At 39.0% G+C, this 17,383-nt stretch overlaps 1 protein-coding gene across 6 annotated transcripts in view; it reads right to left on the reverse strand.

Annotated features, from left to right (window-relative positions):
* The window catches only part of CRACD (capping protein inhibiting regulator of actin dynamics), a 226,454-nt gene that overhangs the window by 51,397 nt on the left and 157,674 nt on the right, over window positions 1–17,383 (reverse strand). The gene's annotated exons all lie outside the window — the stretch shown is intronic.

Below are 17,383 nucleotides of genomic sequence, written 5' to 3' on the forward strand. Positions count from 1 at the left end.
TAAATGAATGTAAACTGTGCCTAAGGTTGTTTGAACTGTACAGAAAGGGCTTATGTTTTACTCACTTTCAGCTTACAGTGCTTTTCAAAGCCTTCCAACTGCAAGTTCAATAGATCATATTATAAAAGTTCTTCTTTCATGTTTTATTCCTATGATGTTCTTTCTTCAGAAAGACTAGATTTTTAAAGATGTGGTATAAGAGGTATAATTGTGTTTCATTCACTATCGCTACTAGTCTTGTCTATGAAGATTTGCTCAACAGTCATTGTACAAAACAAAAACAAAAACCCCAAAAGAAAACAAACAAAAAAACCCACCCAACCCTCCTCTCAACATGCTTCTATAGACTACATTTCAGAAACCCTCCTTCCCCTCAACTAAAAGACATGCCAGAATGGCTTTCTATAGTTGAATCTGTGGCCTTGACAATCCTGACCATATTTAGAGGCATCAATCTGTTCCATACTTTAATACCGCCTCCAGAAAACTTGGGTCAGCTATAGCAGCAATTTATTAACACTTCAGTTGGTAATATTAAGTTGATGACACTTCAGACCTGTTTGTACTGAAAATAATTGACTCATGATCTAACTCATTTGTAGAAAACTGACTGGATTAACTGAATTATGGATGTGCTGTAGTAAAATACAAAGCACTTTTAGAGAATTCTTAAAACAAGTTATTTTCAAAGATCAGTAGTGGCATGGAATACCATTTCATTTTCACTTCCAGTAGGTAGCTTTTCAAAGTCAGTTTTCTAGTGATCAAAACAAAGTTAACTTTTACTCTCTCTCGTGTTTGGGTTTTCATTGCCAGACACTCCCTCTCTCCTCAGAGCTCTGAAAATATAATGCAATTATTTTCCTTTGGTGACTAAAAGGAATGTTGAGGTTTTTTGTAAAACTAAACACATATTTCAGCTTCTATTTCTTATGGTTGTTAAAATATAATTTTCACAAGAAAGAAAAACTTGAAAGGAAAAAGAAGAGATTTTTTTAGTGGTTGCTGACACAGCCCACTTTCAGCTCTCAGCTGTTGAGACAGCTGGATGGAATTTAAAAATGTCCAATTAGTCTAATACTTTATACAATTATTTTTAAAAAACACATAGTGGTAACAAAGTGAAAGGTAAAATAAGGCGAAACATATTTGGTATAGTGTAACTAGAGATGGATCAAGTGGGTGGTGCTTGAATCTGGATTAGGTTTAAACTAGGATTTTGATGTTAGAGTCCAAACTGACACCAAGGTTTGGGTTCAATAATGCAGAAATCTTGCAAGATTTTAGCCATCTTGAATAGTGGAAAGAATGTAGGATCAGATGTTATAATGAGATTTCTGCAATATTTAGCAGCATTTGACTTAGATTTGAAAGTCACCACCACACAAATCTACAGAAATAAGGCTGCTAGTTCTGTTAGAGATCTGATGGGAAAACAGAAAATAATTCAGTTAACACAAAGCAGTGGCTTCAACAGAAGTCTATTGTCATTATGGTCCCTAAAAGTACAAAAGGGCCATGGAGTAAGGTAGAACAGTAAATTACTGTACTAGACTTTCACTTCAGGAAATCTGAATTCAAATTATCTAACAGCTAGTCTCCCATTTGTATACATCATAGTATGGAATGCTTGCAAGCAGTCTTTTCTGGATAGAGGCCCATTACTAGAAATACTAGAAAGTATGTTGCAAGAGAAATCAGGATTAAGGGATGAAATGCACTCCCCTCCAGAGGGCCAGCACGTTAGGTCTCACTTAAGCCCTTAAAACTAATGGGCCAGTTACAGGACAAATGTCTGTGCTGTGATCACCTCTCTTAAGAAGTCTGCCCCTCAGCAGTGGCTGGGGAGCCCCTGAGCTATTTATTGCATCATTTTCAGAAGCACTAATGAACTTAAAGTTTAGCTCTTCAGTACTCACATTTAGAGAAAATAAACGTAAGTGACAGTTCGGAGGAAAAACCACAACCCTACATTTGTTACAATAGTTTAAAAAAAAGAAAAACAAACAAACAAAAAAACAGGAAACTGATTTTTCTGTATTATTTCTACATTTTTGATACATCGTGTCCAGGTTGGGCTGTGACATTTGCTGAATGACGTATGTGGCCTGATCAATCCCAAAAGGGAAAGACGATCAGTTGAAATGTACAACACAAATATATTAAGAAAGACTAGTTATACCTTTATAGCCTTTTCCCCATCATTTTATGCAGTGCAGGTATTTGAGCTTTAGTTCTAAATTATGGTCAAATAGGGAATATTACACACATTGCAATAGCTGCTGGTCAGAAAAGTGTTTTGATAACACGTTATTTCATTGCACTCACAGACCCATAAATGTGTCCATACAAGCTGAACAGGCAGAGGGGAAATGTTTAATATGTTATTTGAAGCAATCACATTTAATAATGTAAACTTAGGGCCCAGTTCTGCTCTCAGTTCCATGAATGCATCTGTGACTGCCTTCAAACCTAGTTTGTGTCTGTGTATCTGAGGGTAGAACTAATCCCAGAGACGCTAACCCTGCAAAGCAATCTGCACGGACAAGTCCTTATACTTGTAGAGACCTACTGATGTCAGTGGATTACTTTGCAATATCTACGTTGGTATTTCTTTCATTTTGGATGAATTCCTTCAGTCCTTGCTCAGGCAAAGCTCTTATTTGGTGTTAATTGGAATTCTGCCTGCATAAGGGATGCAGAAAGGGATATCAGGTGAATGGCAGATCATACAGCAGGTCAACAACCCTCCAAACCCCAACATGTTCAATGCAAATTTTCATCAAAATCAAATTTAACTTTTTTTGGTCAAAAATGTGAAATGTGGAACATTTCAACTAGGTCTAGTAGAGCCCAGCACCTTGGTGTAAGAAGAGAAATATCAGGTAGATCCAATATCAGAAGAGGAGAAGATGTGAAAGGGAGGCTTTGAGAATGACTGGAAAGGCGGCACCTGGCGTATGGGGACGGGTGGGGGAAATGGCAGAATCCATTACAGGAGAGGGCAGGATCAGAGGCAGAGACAGAGAGACAGATAGGCTATGGTGCTACAGAATGAGCCACCTCTTGGAATCAAGTATTTGCTGTTAAAAGTACCAGATTGAGAGCATTAGATGTAATTTGGGGATAGTAAGTGGTAAAAAGCTATAGTGCATGTATCTGAGAATAAAGCCTCTGTAGGACTGCCACTAAATTAGGTTTGTTAAATAATGGGAGAATATAAATAAGAAGGACAGATGGCCTGTGGAAGGTGTTTTGTGAATGAGAGAACAATGCAAATGCTGAGTTTAGTAATATAAAGAGATCTCTGTGTCTGTCAAGATATTACAAACCGTATGGGATAAATTTTCTCTTGAAGCTGAATGCCACTCAGTATGTGGGGCAGGGAAAGCCATTAAAGAGATGGCTGTACCTCCCTAATCTTGCAGTGCCCAGCCCCTGTGTCAGTTAGAGCTGTTGAGGGGCTGCTCTAATTTATACCACAGTAACCACAGCTCTGCTCTGCTGTGTCCTTTCCGACCCCTAGCCTGCCCTTGCACATTCCCTTCACCCTCCTAATATGCCTCCTTCACATGAGGAGGGCAAGTTGCTGATGCAGGATGCAGCTAGGCCTTTGTGCCCACTGGGAGTTCCCTGGAGAAAGGAGATTTCTCTGCTGGTGCATCAAAGAATCCTGCCCAATGTTTGGGCTGCTGCCTGTTACAGAATTCCTCTACTAATCAACAGTTCAGAAACTATGCCAATTTCACCAGCTGAGACTTTGTTTTAATTTTCATGGGAATGTTCTAAATCCTATTTCATAATAATGATGACAGCATACCATACATAGGATACTGTATAATGCTGAAGAAATGGAAGGTCAGGTAGAAACACTATCTCTAGCACTACAAGGCACAGCAGGGAAGTACAGACCAGTCTTCTCAGACATTGCACTCCCCAAACAGCAGGAGAATATGTTTTTACCTGACTGGACACCAGTACAAATTATTTGTTTATTAATTGTTTTTATAGAGACCAGGATTAGTGATTAGGCTGAATAGCGAACTCAGTTCTTTTGGTCTGCAAGGGTTTTGCTTTGTGGGAGTTCACATCTGTGTTTTGTTTGGAATATTAGGTATGAATGAATTCAAAATCCCAAAGCAAAGCTATTTGTCTAGGTTTTTACACTGAATTCATCAGACACCTGAGAAGTTTTTATTTTTTATATTTTAAAGTTTCTCTCTCCCCCTCCCCAATATAGGTTTTAAAAAAATTCTGTGAAAGCTAAAAAGTGCAAAAACTGAAGAGCATTTCCTGTCTTCCAGTTGAAATTCTGAAGAAAAAAAAACCCAACAAAAAACACAACAACCCATCCTCAAACCCAAGTTGCACAAAGTTGTCATCCAAACCAGAAAATCCAACCAGCTTCACTAAAATCAAGGTCTAGACTTGTAGATATCACCTGAGTTTTGTGTTGTACCAACATTCAAATACTATCCCCAAAGCTTCACAAAGTTCTGATGATAAAGTTTGTTTTGTTTTGGTTTTTTTGGCCATGTGAAGGCAATCTATGAAATATCTGGGAAAACAAACTTATGCAAAATGTTTTTAATTGATGACACTGTAAAAATATCTGAAAAACAGACATAGTTAAATAGTAGTCATTCATTATGACTGTGCTAAATGCAGCTATTTTCATGTTTTGCCAGTGCTATACATTTAAGAATTTCTGAATTTTATGAGTGGAGTATGAATGTGCACGTGAATGATGTATAAGAAACTCCTGATAAGAGAAATGAAAAATAAGTTTCCTTCATTTTTTTCCTATTGTAACAAATGTGAGTTTTTACAAATTATAATTTGTGTTTATTTTTTTAATTGGGGAATTAAACAACAAAAGTATAAGAGCATTTGAGTTTATGAAAATGATTCACAAGTAGCCAGGAAGAAGAGACAATGCACGCATCTCTACTAGGCTTACATCAGGTTTTGGAATTTGAGATGAAAGTAGACCAGGACTAGAATTTGGAAGCACAGAAATCTCAAATTATTCTTCTGAGATTTTGGCCCAAACTAGCACAGATTGTGTAGGATTAACTAATTTGGTATGATTTCTGTCATACTGGACCACATCCAAACTGGGACTAAAAATAGGTTACTTGTGGTTTTGGATCTAACCTAGCACCAAAACCTTGGTGGGTGTTTTGGATCATGGATTTGAATCTTAGCCAGAGGTGAAAGTGAGCCAGCACAGCATACCGGTAAGAACCCGCACTGACCCTACACAGCCCACAATAAAGTGCTGCCGTGGCAGCGCTTTAATGTCCCTGCCCCTTTTGCCTCCACTGTCGGTGACCCTGCTGGTAGGGTCTGTATCGGCAGGGCCACCAACGGGGGGGTGGGGCAGCAACATTAAAGCACTTCTGCAGCAAAGGACCCTTCACTGCTTTAACATCCCTAACCCCCTTTTCCCCCCCTCGGCCACCAACAGGCGGGTGGGGGCAAGGGGAGCAGGGTCAGCGATTTGAAAGGGCCTGGGACTCCAGATGCCTTTAAATGTCACTGGAGCCCCATGTGGTGCAGGCCAGGCATCCTGGAAGGGCTGGCTGGGGAATGCTGACTCCAAGCCTCACCCCTTCTGCTCAAGGCCCCGCCCCTTCCAGATGCCAGAGCCGGCCCCGGCCCTGTATCGGTAAGTGTCTGGAGTTACTTTCAGCCCTGATTTTAGCCCTCTTTAATCTAGGGGGTGAAGTCATATTTGAGATTCTGGACTAGGCCCATCTATAGTGCATAAGCACAAAGTCAACGATATCTTTAGGAAACACGGGATGGCGCTCATGAGTAAACAAATAATACATCTACCCTACACTGTTCTCTCTCTCTCTCTGTCTCTCTCTCTCTCTCTCTCTCACACACACACACAATATTTTTGTGATGGTCCCAAAAAATTTGATGGGAGAGAAATACAGATTCCTGGCTGCATTGTACTTCTTTAAATTACATGGAAATCTGAGCTACATGGTGAACATATCACCAGAGTAGATGATTTAAAAAATATTAAAGCAAATTTAAATAAGGAGGCAATGATGCAGTGTTCAGAAGCAGGAATACAGAGGAGTTTTTTCTATTCATTATCTCTTGCTTACTTTGTTAAACATTATGAAATACTTTAAGGTAAATATTGAGTAATTACTTTGGTACTGATAAAAATCACTTTAGAAATTAGGAAAATATTAGCATTTTAAGTCAGTTTCTATGAAAATGAGAGTGAATAGCATTGATCAACAGTTTCTATCTAGTGCTATGTCTTGAACAGATTAGTTATTTTCAGTCACATAAAACGCTAAACAGAAAATTAAATATTAACATAAACTATACTGGAGATGCAGAAGAGTGTATAACCGTAGTGTATACATCGTATCATATCCTATTCCTGACTTATAGAATTCACTGTACTGAGAGAACTGGAAGGGTACAGAATATAAGAACGGCCAAACTGGGTCAGATTAATGGTTCATCTAGCCCAGTATCCTGTCTTCCAACAGTGGCTCATGCCAGATGCTTCAGAGGGAATGAACAGAACACGGCAATTTCGAGTGAGCTATTCCCTGTCATGCAGTTCCAGCTTCTGGCAATTGGAGGTATAGCAACACCCAGACCATGGGATGGTGTCCCTGACCACTCTTGGCTAGCAGCCATTGATGAACCTATCCGCCATGAATTTACCTAATTTTTTTTTGACCACAGTTATACTTTTGGTCTTGAGTGAAATAATACTTCCTTGTGTTTGTTTTAAATCGGCTGCCTATTAATTTTATTAGGTGACTCCTAGTTCTCTTTATCTGAAGGTGTAAATAATACTTCCCTATTCACTTTCTCCATACACTTCATGATTTTATAGACCTCTATTATAACCCCCCTTAGTCATCTCTTTTATAAGATGAACCATCTCACTCTTTTTAAATCGATATGCCTAAACATTTTTGTTGCTCTTATCTGTACCCTTTCCAATTTTAATGTATCTTTCTTGAGATGGGATGACCAGAACTGCATGAAGTATTCCAGATGTGGGCATACCATGGATTTATATAGTGACATTATGATATTTTCTGTTTTACTATGTATCCCTTTCCTAATGTTCCTAACACTGTTAGCTTGTTTGACTGCCACTGCTCACTGAGTGGATGTTTTCAGGGAACTATCCACGACGATGCCAAGATCACGGTAACGGCTAATTTACATCCAGTCATTTTGTATGTATAGTTGGGATTTTTTCCAATGTGTATTACTTTACACTTATCAATAAGGCTACGATTTAGTCATGGACATCATCGAAGTCACAGAATCCGTGATTTCCAGCAACCTCTGTGACTTCAGCCTGTGATGGTTGGGAGCTGCAGGCAGCGGACAGTGGGGGCCCCCCAGCTACAGGCAGTGGGGGAACCCTGCAGCTCCCAGCCATCATGGAGGGGGAACCCCTGAGCTCCTGGCTGACATGGGTGATGGGGGAACCCCCAAGCTCCCGGCCATGATAGGCAGTCTGCATTGCAATCAGAGGCATGATTGCAGCATGGATGGGCATATCCATGTACTAGCTTTAATCTAGCTAGCACAGCTAAAAATAGCTGTAACGATGTAGTGGCATAAGCTACCAACCAGAGTCCCCACTGAAGCCCATGCCACCATGTCTTCACTGCTATTTTTAGGCATTCTAGCTAGATTAAAGCTAGCACGGGAATGCCACCCCACACTGCAAATCCCTACAGGATTTGGACTCAGGCATCCAGATGTAAAAGGCTAGTAAACTAGCCCACTGAATCTCCTAATACACAATGACTTTTAATAAATCTTCAATAGAAATAAAAATTCAAGAGTGGGCTCCTTTAAGACAGATTCACTTATGTAATAGCTTCTCCTTTCCTCTCCCTTGGCCTCTCCCTCTGCCCTGCCTGTCTCTTAAGCTTTTCTCAGACTGGGTGATGGTGGGAGGCAGGTTTCTCAGGAGAAATTCAGGAGTATGCTTCTCCAGTCAAGAAACCGTCCACATATACAACATACAGCTCTACACAGAGAAGTGTAGTCTATTTTGTACTGCTGTGTTCAAATTGTGTGTATAGTACTATCACCATGCTGCTTCTGACTGATGGAAGGCTCTAGGGGTAAAGAGAAGTTCTGATATAGCTGAGCTACAGAGGAGACCCACTGCTCTAGCTTTAGTCCATAAAATGTTTATTACTTACTTTGCTCATCTATGTACCAGGTGATTCAAATTGGGGAAAATATTTGCCTTAAACCTCAAATCCACTTACAATGATTTTTGGGTGTGGAGTTGGGCAAATACAGTACTGCTAAAAGTAATAATGCTTGCTAAAAATTTCTAAATTAAATTTGCTTCAGCTATGTGTTTGTGTTCACTTTTCATGGATATTTGTTCAATGGATATTTTCAGGCACAAATGATCAAGAAAAGAGAATTTTAAAGTCTCCTTTGTGAATATTCACAGAAACCAAATTTTGATTAGTATAAGAAAGTATTTGGCTTGCACATTCATTCAGTCAGGGATTTGAACCAACACCATGTGACTTATCTGATAAACTGCAACCAAGAAACACAGCTCAAATAGTGGATATCAAATATCCACAAGACTCTTCACTAGCCAAAGAGAGCTTAAAAAGAAATTTTTAAAAAATTCAAATAAATAATGTGTTTAGAGAAATCAGAGTCTGATCATAGCCATTCCACAAGCAAAAAGGAAGCTAATTTCATCTTATTAAAACGACTTCTATGAATTATTTGCACAAGTCTATTGGGTGTGCGGTTGCAAATCTCAGATCATGCTTACAACAATTCAGCAACCATGAGCCTCCCTCCTCCCAGTTGGTCTTCCCCACCCCAGAGAATCTGGTTGAGTTAAAGAAAGGAAGGGAACCCCTTTGGGTAACAAACAGCTATATTTGGGGGATGGAAAATTGTTGACTGTGAAGGTTCTCCTTGGAGAATTAAGCCTGTCTGTGCAGAGGCAGGTTCAGTTCCAGCTCCTGTGAACCAAACTACAGCATTCAAACTTACAAACCTCTGTCTGTAATGTCAACAGAGCTTTAGCAAAGATTTTCCACTGTAATACATTTATAGTGTATAATCTCTAAGGTTGTTTCAGTACATCAGAAAACAGAACAGAGAGAGCTGAACTTTCCATGGGGCAGAGATCATGTCTTTGTTTATGATGTTTGCATAGTACCAAGTTCAATAAATAATAAAACGAATTTAAGAATAAGTGGCAAATCACAGTTCTAGAATAGATGTTATGTGATGGATGATTTCCAGAGACTTGTGTAAAGCCTTACAAACACAAATCAACTTTACTATTACTTGCTTTGTACTAAGTGCTGTTACAGTTTGCCTTTACAGTTTGCATGCAGCAGTTGAGGACATAGGTTGATAAGTAAGGGCTGAGGTTTGTAAACTTGGGAAAGGTAAGATGAAGGCGGATAAAAGGTTCTTCTCTCCCCTCAAGGGAGCCAGGTAAGGTGAGCTATGTGGAAGTAGCTTCTCCTCCTACCAGGGAATTGTAAAATGAGATGGAAGAACATATTAATGTGCACATGCCAGGATGCTGAGTGAGTGATGTGTACTTGATGATTCCAATGCCTGTTTAGAACAGAGAACTGGCAGGCAGGATTCCCAGATTCTGTTTCTATTTTGCTACTCAACATGAAATCATACAAAGTCATTTAAGATCTCTGTGTCTTAGCTCACCCATGAGTAAAACAGGGATAAAAAAATTTATATAAATCATGGAGGCAGGGGACAATACTCGTATTGCAAACAAAATTAATACAGAGCTAATGATAAAAGGTTAATTAATCCCAAATAGGTCTTTTAAAGGTAACAGATATAGATTATGAAGATGATTTGTTAGCAATTGAATAGAAAGTTCATGTGTGTTTATAAGGATTAAATAGCAATTAAAAACCAATATAATTAATATTTTGCATTTTTACAGTGTTTTCTCATCTGAGGATCTCAAAGCCACTGTACAAACACTAATGAATTTTGACACAATCTCTCTGTCTCTCTCAGGTAATAGCACCTGTGCTATTTCCTACCAGAGAAGAGTGATTGTTTTAAACACGATCAAAACATGTTTAAAAGTATTTTCCCCAGTATTCTCCCCTCTCTGCCTGACAGTTACTGAGGACAGCGGGAGCCAGTTTAGGTGGTCCATCATGTGCAGGGTCAGCCAGAGATGGTTCAGGATATGAAAGAGGTTCCCTATGCCTAAAGCAGGCGCTAGTCATCGTTTGTGGAGAGAAAAGGATTGCTGTAGAGCCTGCCATACTAGGTACTGGCAGGTAGTTTCATCTCTTTTGTGAAAACAGACACAGCAATAAAAAGAAACCTATCCATTCCCACTTCTTTTCTTGTCTCCACCTTCCCAAAGTGACTTCTTTGCTTTCTTTTCTTCTTAAAAGACTAACAACAAATAAAGCTAGCACAAACAACTAAAAGCTATGGGGTTTATTCCAAAATAATTGAGGAAACATGACAATGTTAGTGGTGATGGGCAACACTGCCCAATTTTATGGGAAAACTGAAACTTTAATTAAAATTTTAAGTGTATTTGATCTTTGTAGGTTCTTACTCCTTCTGAACCAGGCATAGAGCTGTATCCTACTTTTACAACAGGCTACATAAAAAGCAGTGGCAAAGTCAGTACAAACTAAAATTTCATAGATAGGGTTGTTGATTAATCACAGTTAACTCAGGTGATTAACTCAAAAAAATTAATTGTAATTAAAAAAATTGTGATTAATCACAGTTTTAATCGCACCATTAAACAATTGAATCCCAATTGATATTTATTAAATATTTTTGGATGTTTTTCTACATTTTCAAATATATTGACTTCAATTACAAAACAGAATACAAAGTGTACAGTGCTTACTTTATATATTATTTTTAGTACAAATACTTGCACTGTAAAAATGATAAACAAAAGAAATTGTATTTTTCAATTCACCTCATACAAGTACTGTAGTACAATCTCTTTATCATGAAAGTGCAACTTACAAATGTCAATTTTTTTTGCTATATAACTGCACTCAAAAACAAAACAGTGCAAAACTTTACAGCCTACAAGTCCATTCAGTCCTACTTCTTGTTCAGCTAACCATTAAGACAAACAAGTTTGTTTACATTTACGGGAGATAATGCTACCCGCTTCTTATTTATAGTGTCACCTGAAAGTGAGAACAAGAGTTCACATGGCAAAGTATTTATGTGCCATATATGCTAAACATTCGTATGCCCCTTCATGCTTCGTCCAGAGGACAGATTTCCATGCTGATGACACTAATTAAAAAAATGTGTTAATAAAATTTGTTACTGAACTCCTGGGGAAGAACTGTGTGCCTCCTGCTCTGTTTTACCCACATTCTGACATATATTTTACGTTATAGCAGTCTCAGATGATGACACAGTACATGTTTTTCGTTTTAAGAACACTTTCACTACAGATTTGACAAAATGCAAAGAAGGTACTAATGTGAGATTTCTAAAGATAGCTACAGCTCTCAATCCAAGGTTTAAGGATCTGAAGTGCCTTCCAAAATCTGAGAGGGATGAGGCGTGGAGCATGCTTTCAGATGTCTTAGAGGAGCACCACTCCAATGCGGAAGTAGTTCCGAATGGGGAACTACACAAAAATGAGGTGGTTAGTTAAACAGAAATTAAAAGCTACAGTGCCAAAAGTAAAATCCCTGCAAGCTGAATGGAAACTTTTAAAAGACACCATAATAGAGGCTCAACTTAAATGTATACTCCAAATTAAAAAACATAGTAAGAGAACCAAAGAAGAGCAACCGTGGCTAAACAACATAGTAAGAGAAGCAGTGAGAGGCAAAAAGGCATCTTTAAAAAGCGGAAGTTAAATCCTAGTGAAGAAAATAAAAAGGAGCATAAACTGTGGCAAATATAAAGTGTAAAAATATAATTAGGAAGGCCAAAAAAGAATGTGAAGAACAGCTAGCCAAGACTCAAGAAGTAATAGCAAAAAAATTTTAAGTACATCAGAAGCAGGAATCCTGTTAACAACCAGTGGGGCTACTGGATGATCAAGATGCTAAAGGAGCACTCAAAGACGATAAGGCCATTGCGGAGAAACTAAACGAATTCTTTGGATTGGTCTTCACAGTTGAGGGAGTTTCCCAAACCTGAGCCATTCTTTTTAAATGTCAAGTCTGAGGAACTGTCCCAGACTGAGGTGTTATTCGAGGTGGTTTTGGAACAAATTGATAAACTAAACAGTAATAAGTCACCAGGACAGATGGTATTCACCCAAGAGTTCAGAAGGAACTCAAATATGAAATTGCAGGACTACTAACTGTCGTCTGTAACCTATCATTTAAACCAGCTCCTGTACCAAATGACTGGAGGATAGCTAATGTGATGCCAATTTTAAAAAAGGCTCCAGAGGTGACTCTGGCAATTACAGGCTGGTAAGCCTGACTTCAGTACTGGGCAAACTGGTTGAAACTATAGTAAACAATAAAATTGTCAGACACATAGATAAACATTTGTTGGGGAAGAGTCAACATGATTTTTGTAAAGGGAAATCATGCTTCCCCAATCCACTTGAACTTTTTGAGGGGGTCAACAAGCATGTGGACAAAGGAGATCTGGTGGATATTGTGTATTTAGATTTTCAGAAAGCCTTTGACAAGGTCCTTCACCAAAGACTCTGAAGCAAAGTAAGCAGTCATGGGATAAGAGGGAAGGTCCTCTCATGGATTGGTAACTGGTTTAAAGATAGGAAACAAAGGGTAGGAATAAATGGTCAGTTTTCAGAATGGAGAGAGGTAAATAGCGGTGTCCTCCAGGACTGTACTGGGCCCAGTCCTATTCAACATATTCATAAATGATCTGGAAAAGGGGGTAAATAGTGAGGTGGCAAAATTTGCAGGTAATACAAAATAGTTAAGCCCCAGGCAGACTGCAAAGAGCTATAAAAGGCTCTCTCAAAACTGGTGACTGGGCAACAAAATGGCAGATGAAATTCAGTTTTGATAAATGCAAAGTAATGCATACTGGAAAACATAATCCCAACTATACATATAAAATGATAGGGTGTAAATTGCTGTTACCACTCAAGAAAGAGGTCTTGGGTCATTGTGGATAGTTCTCTGAAAACATCCACTCAATGTGCAGCAGCTGTCGAAAAAGGGAACAGAATGTTGAGACTCATTAAGAAAGGGATAGATAATAAGACAGAAAATATCATATTGCCTCTATATAACTTCATGGGTCGCCCACATCTTGAACACTGTGTGCAGATGTGGTTGCCCCATCTCAAAAAAGATATATTGGACTTGGAAAAGGTTCAGAAAAGGGCAACAAAAATGATTAGGGGTATGGAAAGGCTGCTGTATGAGAAGGGATTATTAAGACTGGGACTTTTCATCTTGGAAAAAAGATGACTAAGGGTGGGATATGATAAAGGTCTATAAATTCATGAAGGGTGTGGAGAAAGTAAACAAGGAAGTGTTATTCACTCCTCAAAACACAAGAAGTAGGTTTAAAACAAAGAAAATGAACACACAACGCGCAGTCAACCTGTGGAATGCCTTGCCAGGTTGTTGTGAAGGCTAAGACTATAACAGGGTTCAAAAAAGAACTAGATAAATTCATGGAGGATAGGTCTCTCATTGGCTATTAGCCAGGATGGACAGGGATGGTGTCCCTAGCCTGTGTTTGCCAGAAGTTGGGAATGGGCGACATGGAATGGATCACTTGATGATTATCTTTTCTGTTCATTCCTTCTGGGGCACCTGGCATTGGCCACTGTCGGAAGATAGGATACTGGGCTAGATGGACCTTTGTTCTGACCCAGTATGGCCATTCTTATGGAACTACAAAACCTGAATCACCAAAAAAGAAAATCAATCTTCTGCTGGTGGCATCTGACTCAGATGATGAGAATGAACATGCATTGGTCTGCACTATTTGAGTCGTTATAGAACAGAACTTGTCAACAGCATGGACGCATGTCCTCTGGAATGGTGGTTGAAGCACGAAGGGACATACGAATCTTTAGCGCATCTGGCATGTAAATATCATGCGACACTGGCTATGACAATGCCATTTGAATGCCTGTTCTTACTTTCAGGTGACACTGTAAACAAGAAGTGGGCAGCATTACCACCTGCAAATGTAAACAATCTTGTCTGACTGAACAAAAAGTAGGACTGAGTGGACTTGTAGGTTCTAAGTTTTACATTGTTTTATTTTGAATGCAGTTTTTTTGTACATAATTCTACATTTGTAAGTTCAACTTTCATGATAAAGAGATAGCACTACAGTACTTGTAATGGAGGAATTAAAAAATACTATTTCTTTTTTTTTTTTGCAGTGCAAATATTTGTAATAAAATATAAAGTGAGCACTGTACATTTTATATTCTGTGTTGTAATTAAAATATATTTGTAAATGTAGAAAATGTCCAAAATATTTAAATAAATGGAATTCTATTATTGTTTAACAGTGCGATTAATTGCAATTAATTTTTTAAAGTGCTTGACAGCCATATTCATAGAAATGATTTGTTTATACTGCTCTGTATACTATACACTGACATGTAAGTATAATATTCCTATTCCAGTTGATTTATTTTATAATTATGTGGTAACAATGAGAAAGTGAGCAATTTTTCAGTAATGGTGTGCTGTGATACTTTTGTATTTTTATGTCTGATTTTTTAAGTTTTTAAGTGAGGTGAAACTTGGGGGTACACAAGAGAAATCATACTCTTGAAAGAGTTACAGTAGTCTGGAAAGGTTGAGAGCCACTGGTTTATAGTACATACCTTATAATAGGCACAGTATGTATAAAGATATACATTTAACTAGCAATACAATTTAATAGCAGCAATACAACAATAATGATAAAAACCCAGATTTGTACAATGAATCTTTCTGTTGGACTGTTAAGCCTGATTTTTTCCACTGCATTTCTGTCAGCATAGATCTGACACAACTCCACTGATGGCACAGGACTTACACAGGCAAAAACTGTCGCAAATAAGATCAGAATCAGGCCCCTTCCCATTTGCTGACCATCTCTGATTTTAATTTTGCAAGCTGTTTTAATACTGCAGTTTTTTAATTTAACAGAGTGGATGAAACCACACTCGATCATTCCATTGATTGCTTCAGGAAAAAAAAACTGGCTGTGAAATCTTTAACAAACATCACAATCTCTCTACTGCCAAGAGAGCAGCTATACAGTCCCTGAAATATAACCACCAGACAGCGATCAAATCAGCAGACAAAGAGGGAGGGGAGGGCGCCACTGTAGTCCTCAACCATGATGACTATGTTAATGAGGCCAACTGACAACTCTGTGACACCACCTATTAAAAAGAACTCAGACAAGTCCCCACACCACAAGTTATGCAGGAATTTAAGGATACCATCAAATCCTTCCCCAAATAACTCCAAGAGGAACTCTACAAACTCATCCCACACAAATCCACAGTCCTTCTGCATGCTTCCCAGGATAAACAAGGGAACACAGACAAACCATCGTATCTGGCCACAGCCTCTTACTGAAGAAATATCAGGTCTCACATAAACTATCCTCAAACCACTCACCATACAAAGGGCTAGCTTCCTCCAGGAGGCAACTGACTTCCACCAAAAACTTTGCAACAGTAACAACCTCTCTCAGAACACCATTCTTGCCACTATGGATGTCACTTCCCTATACACCAACATCCCTCACGACGGCATAAATGCCTGCCTCAAATATTTACAAGACAATGGACAACCCTCAGATATCCACTCCAAATACATTGCCAAACTCATCCATTTCATCCTCACCCATAACAATTTTACTTTCAACAACAAACACTTTGTCCAAACCACGGGAACAGCCATGGGTCCTAGGATGACTCTCCAATATGCCAACCTTTTCATGGGCCACCTTGAAGAAGAATTTCTGGACAAACGCACCATAAAATGAATGATATGCCAGAGACACAGCAATGGTATTTTCACCCTCTGGACAAATGACAAACTTCCTCATAGATTTCCACAAAACATAAACCACCACCACCTGTCCATTAAACTCTCTCTGGAACACTGTTACACTAGCATCGACTTCAACAATGGAATCCAACAGACAGCTATATACCAGAGACCCAACCACCCCAAGAAATCTTTACCTACACCCAAGCACTCAAATTCCACATAATATCTTCAGAGGAAAAAGTCCAAGATATAAAACTTAACACACTCAGAACTACCTTCACCAAACAAGGACATTCTACCAGATAAGTAGGTCACATAATGGAACATCCAAATACCTTGAGAGAACCTGCTTCAGTATAGAAATAAACCCCCTCCAACCACACACCTCTAATTGTCACCTACTACCCACACTGGAACCTATATGGGGTATCATCAAACACCTACAACCATATTAATGGAGACCCCATCCTGAAAGAAATCTTTCCTGAACCCCTTCTTCTGGCCTTCAAACAACCCCCCAACCTTTCTAAGTTCATCATCAGAACCAAGCTCTTCACAGACCAGGACATTAAAACTCAAAGTGGTACCAGACCCTGCCAGAACAACAAATGCAAAACCTGCAGACACATCTGTACTGCTACAATGAGCAACACCCCCACAACACATTTTTCAAGATCCATGGGTCCTATGCATGCCTATCACAACATGTGGTGTACCTCATCCAATGTATTAAATGCCTCAACCACAACTATGTGGGTGAAACCAGACAATCACTATGCTCGCCAATGAACACTCTCAGGAAAATGCTAAAAGACAAAAACAGCATATCACCTGTGCATGAACACTTGCCACAAAGCACATTTATATTCCTCATCTTGCAAACAGAAAGTATGAGAAAATAGCACCCCATGGTGATAGGTTTTGACCAGAAATGACCACAGGTACATATGGTTCTGGGCTAACAAAGAATGTAGGCTCTACTGACCCTGCTATCATTTCTGCACATGCCTTTGCCTCTACTTTTGACATATCTATACCTGGCATGAGCCTGGCACTTTGTGCTGCTTCTTTGGTAATTTCATTATTTTTTCTACTCTCCATCACTTCTGCTACACATGGACACAAAGCAGTTTCTGACACATTGCCACTGGATTTTATATTAATAACTTTTTCCATATTTTTGAATTTAAAACTAAAAAAAGTTGCTGGGTTGAGAACCCTAAAGACTGCAGCTCTATCAACAGAACAGGCAGGTCACGCACAGCAATGCGGCAAGCTTCCCCCACACTTCCCACCCGTAAGCTTCATTCCTGACCTGAGGTACCACCTCGAGGGGAAAGCGAGTACAGCAGAGTCTCCACGCCCAGTCAGTTCCAGTA

This window comes from Gopherus flavomarginatus, chromosome 3 (genome assembly GCF_025201925.1).
Source record: "Gopherus flavomarginatus isolate rGopFla2 chromosome 3, rGopFla2.mat.asm, whole genome shotgun sequence".
NCBI classification, from domain to species: Eukaryota; Metazoa; Chordata; order Testudines; family Testudinidae; genus Gopherus; species Gopherus flavomarginatus.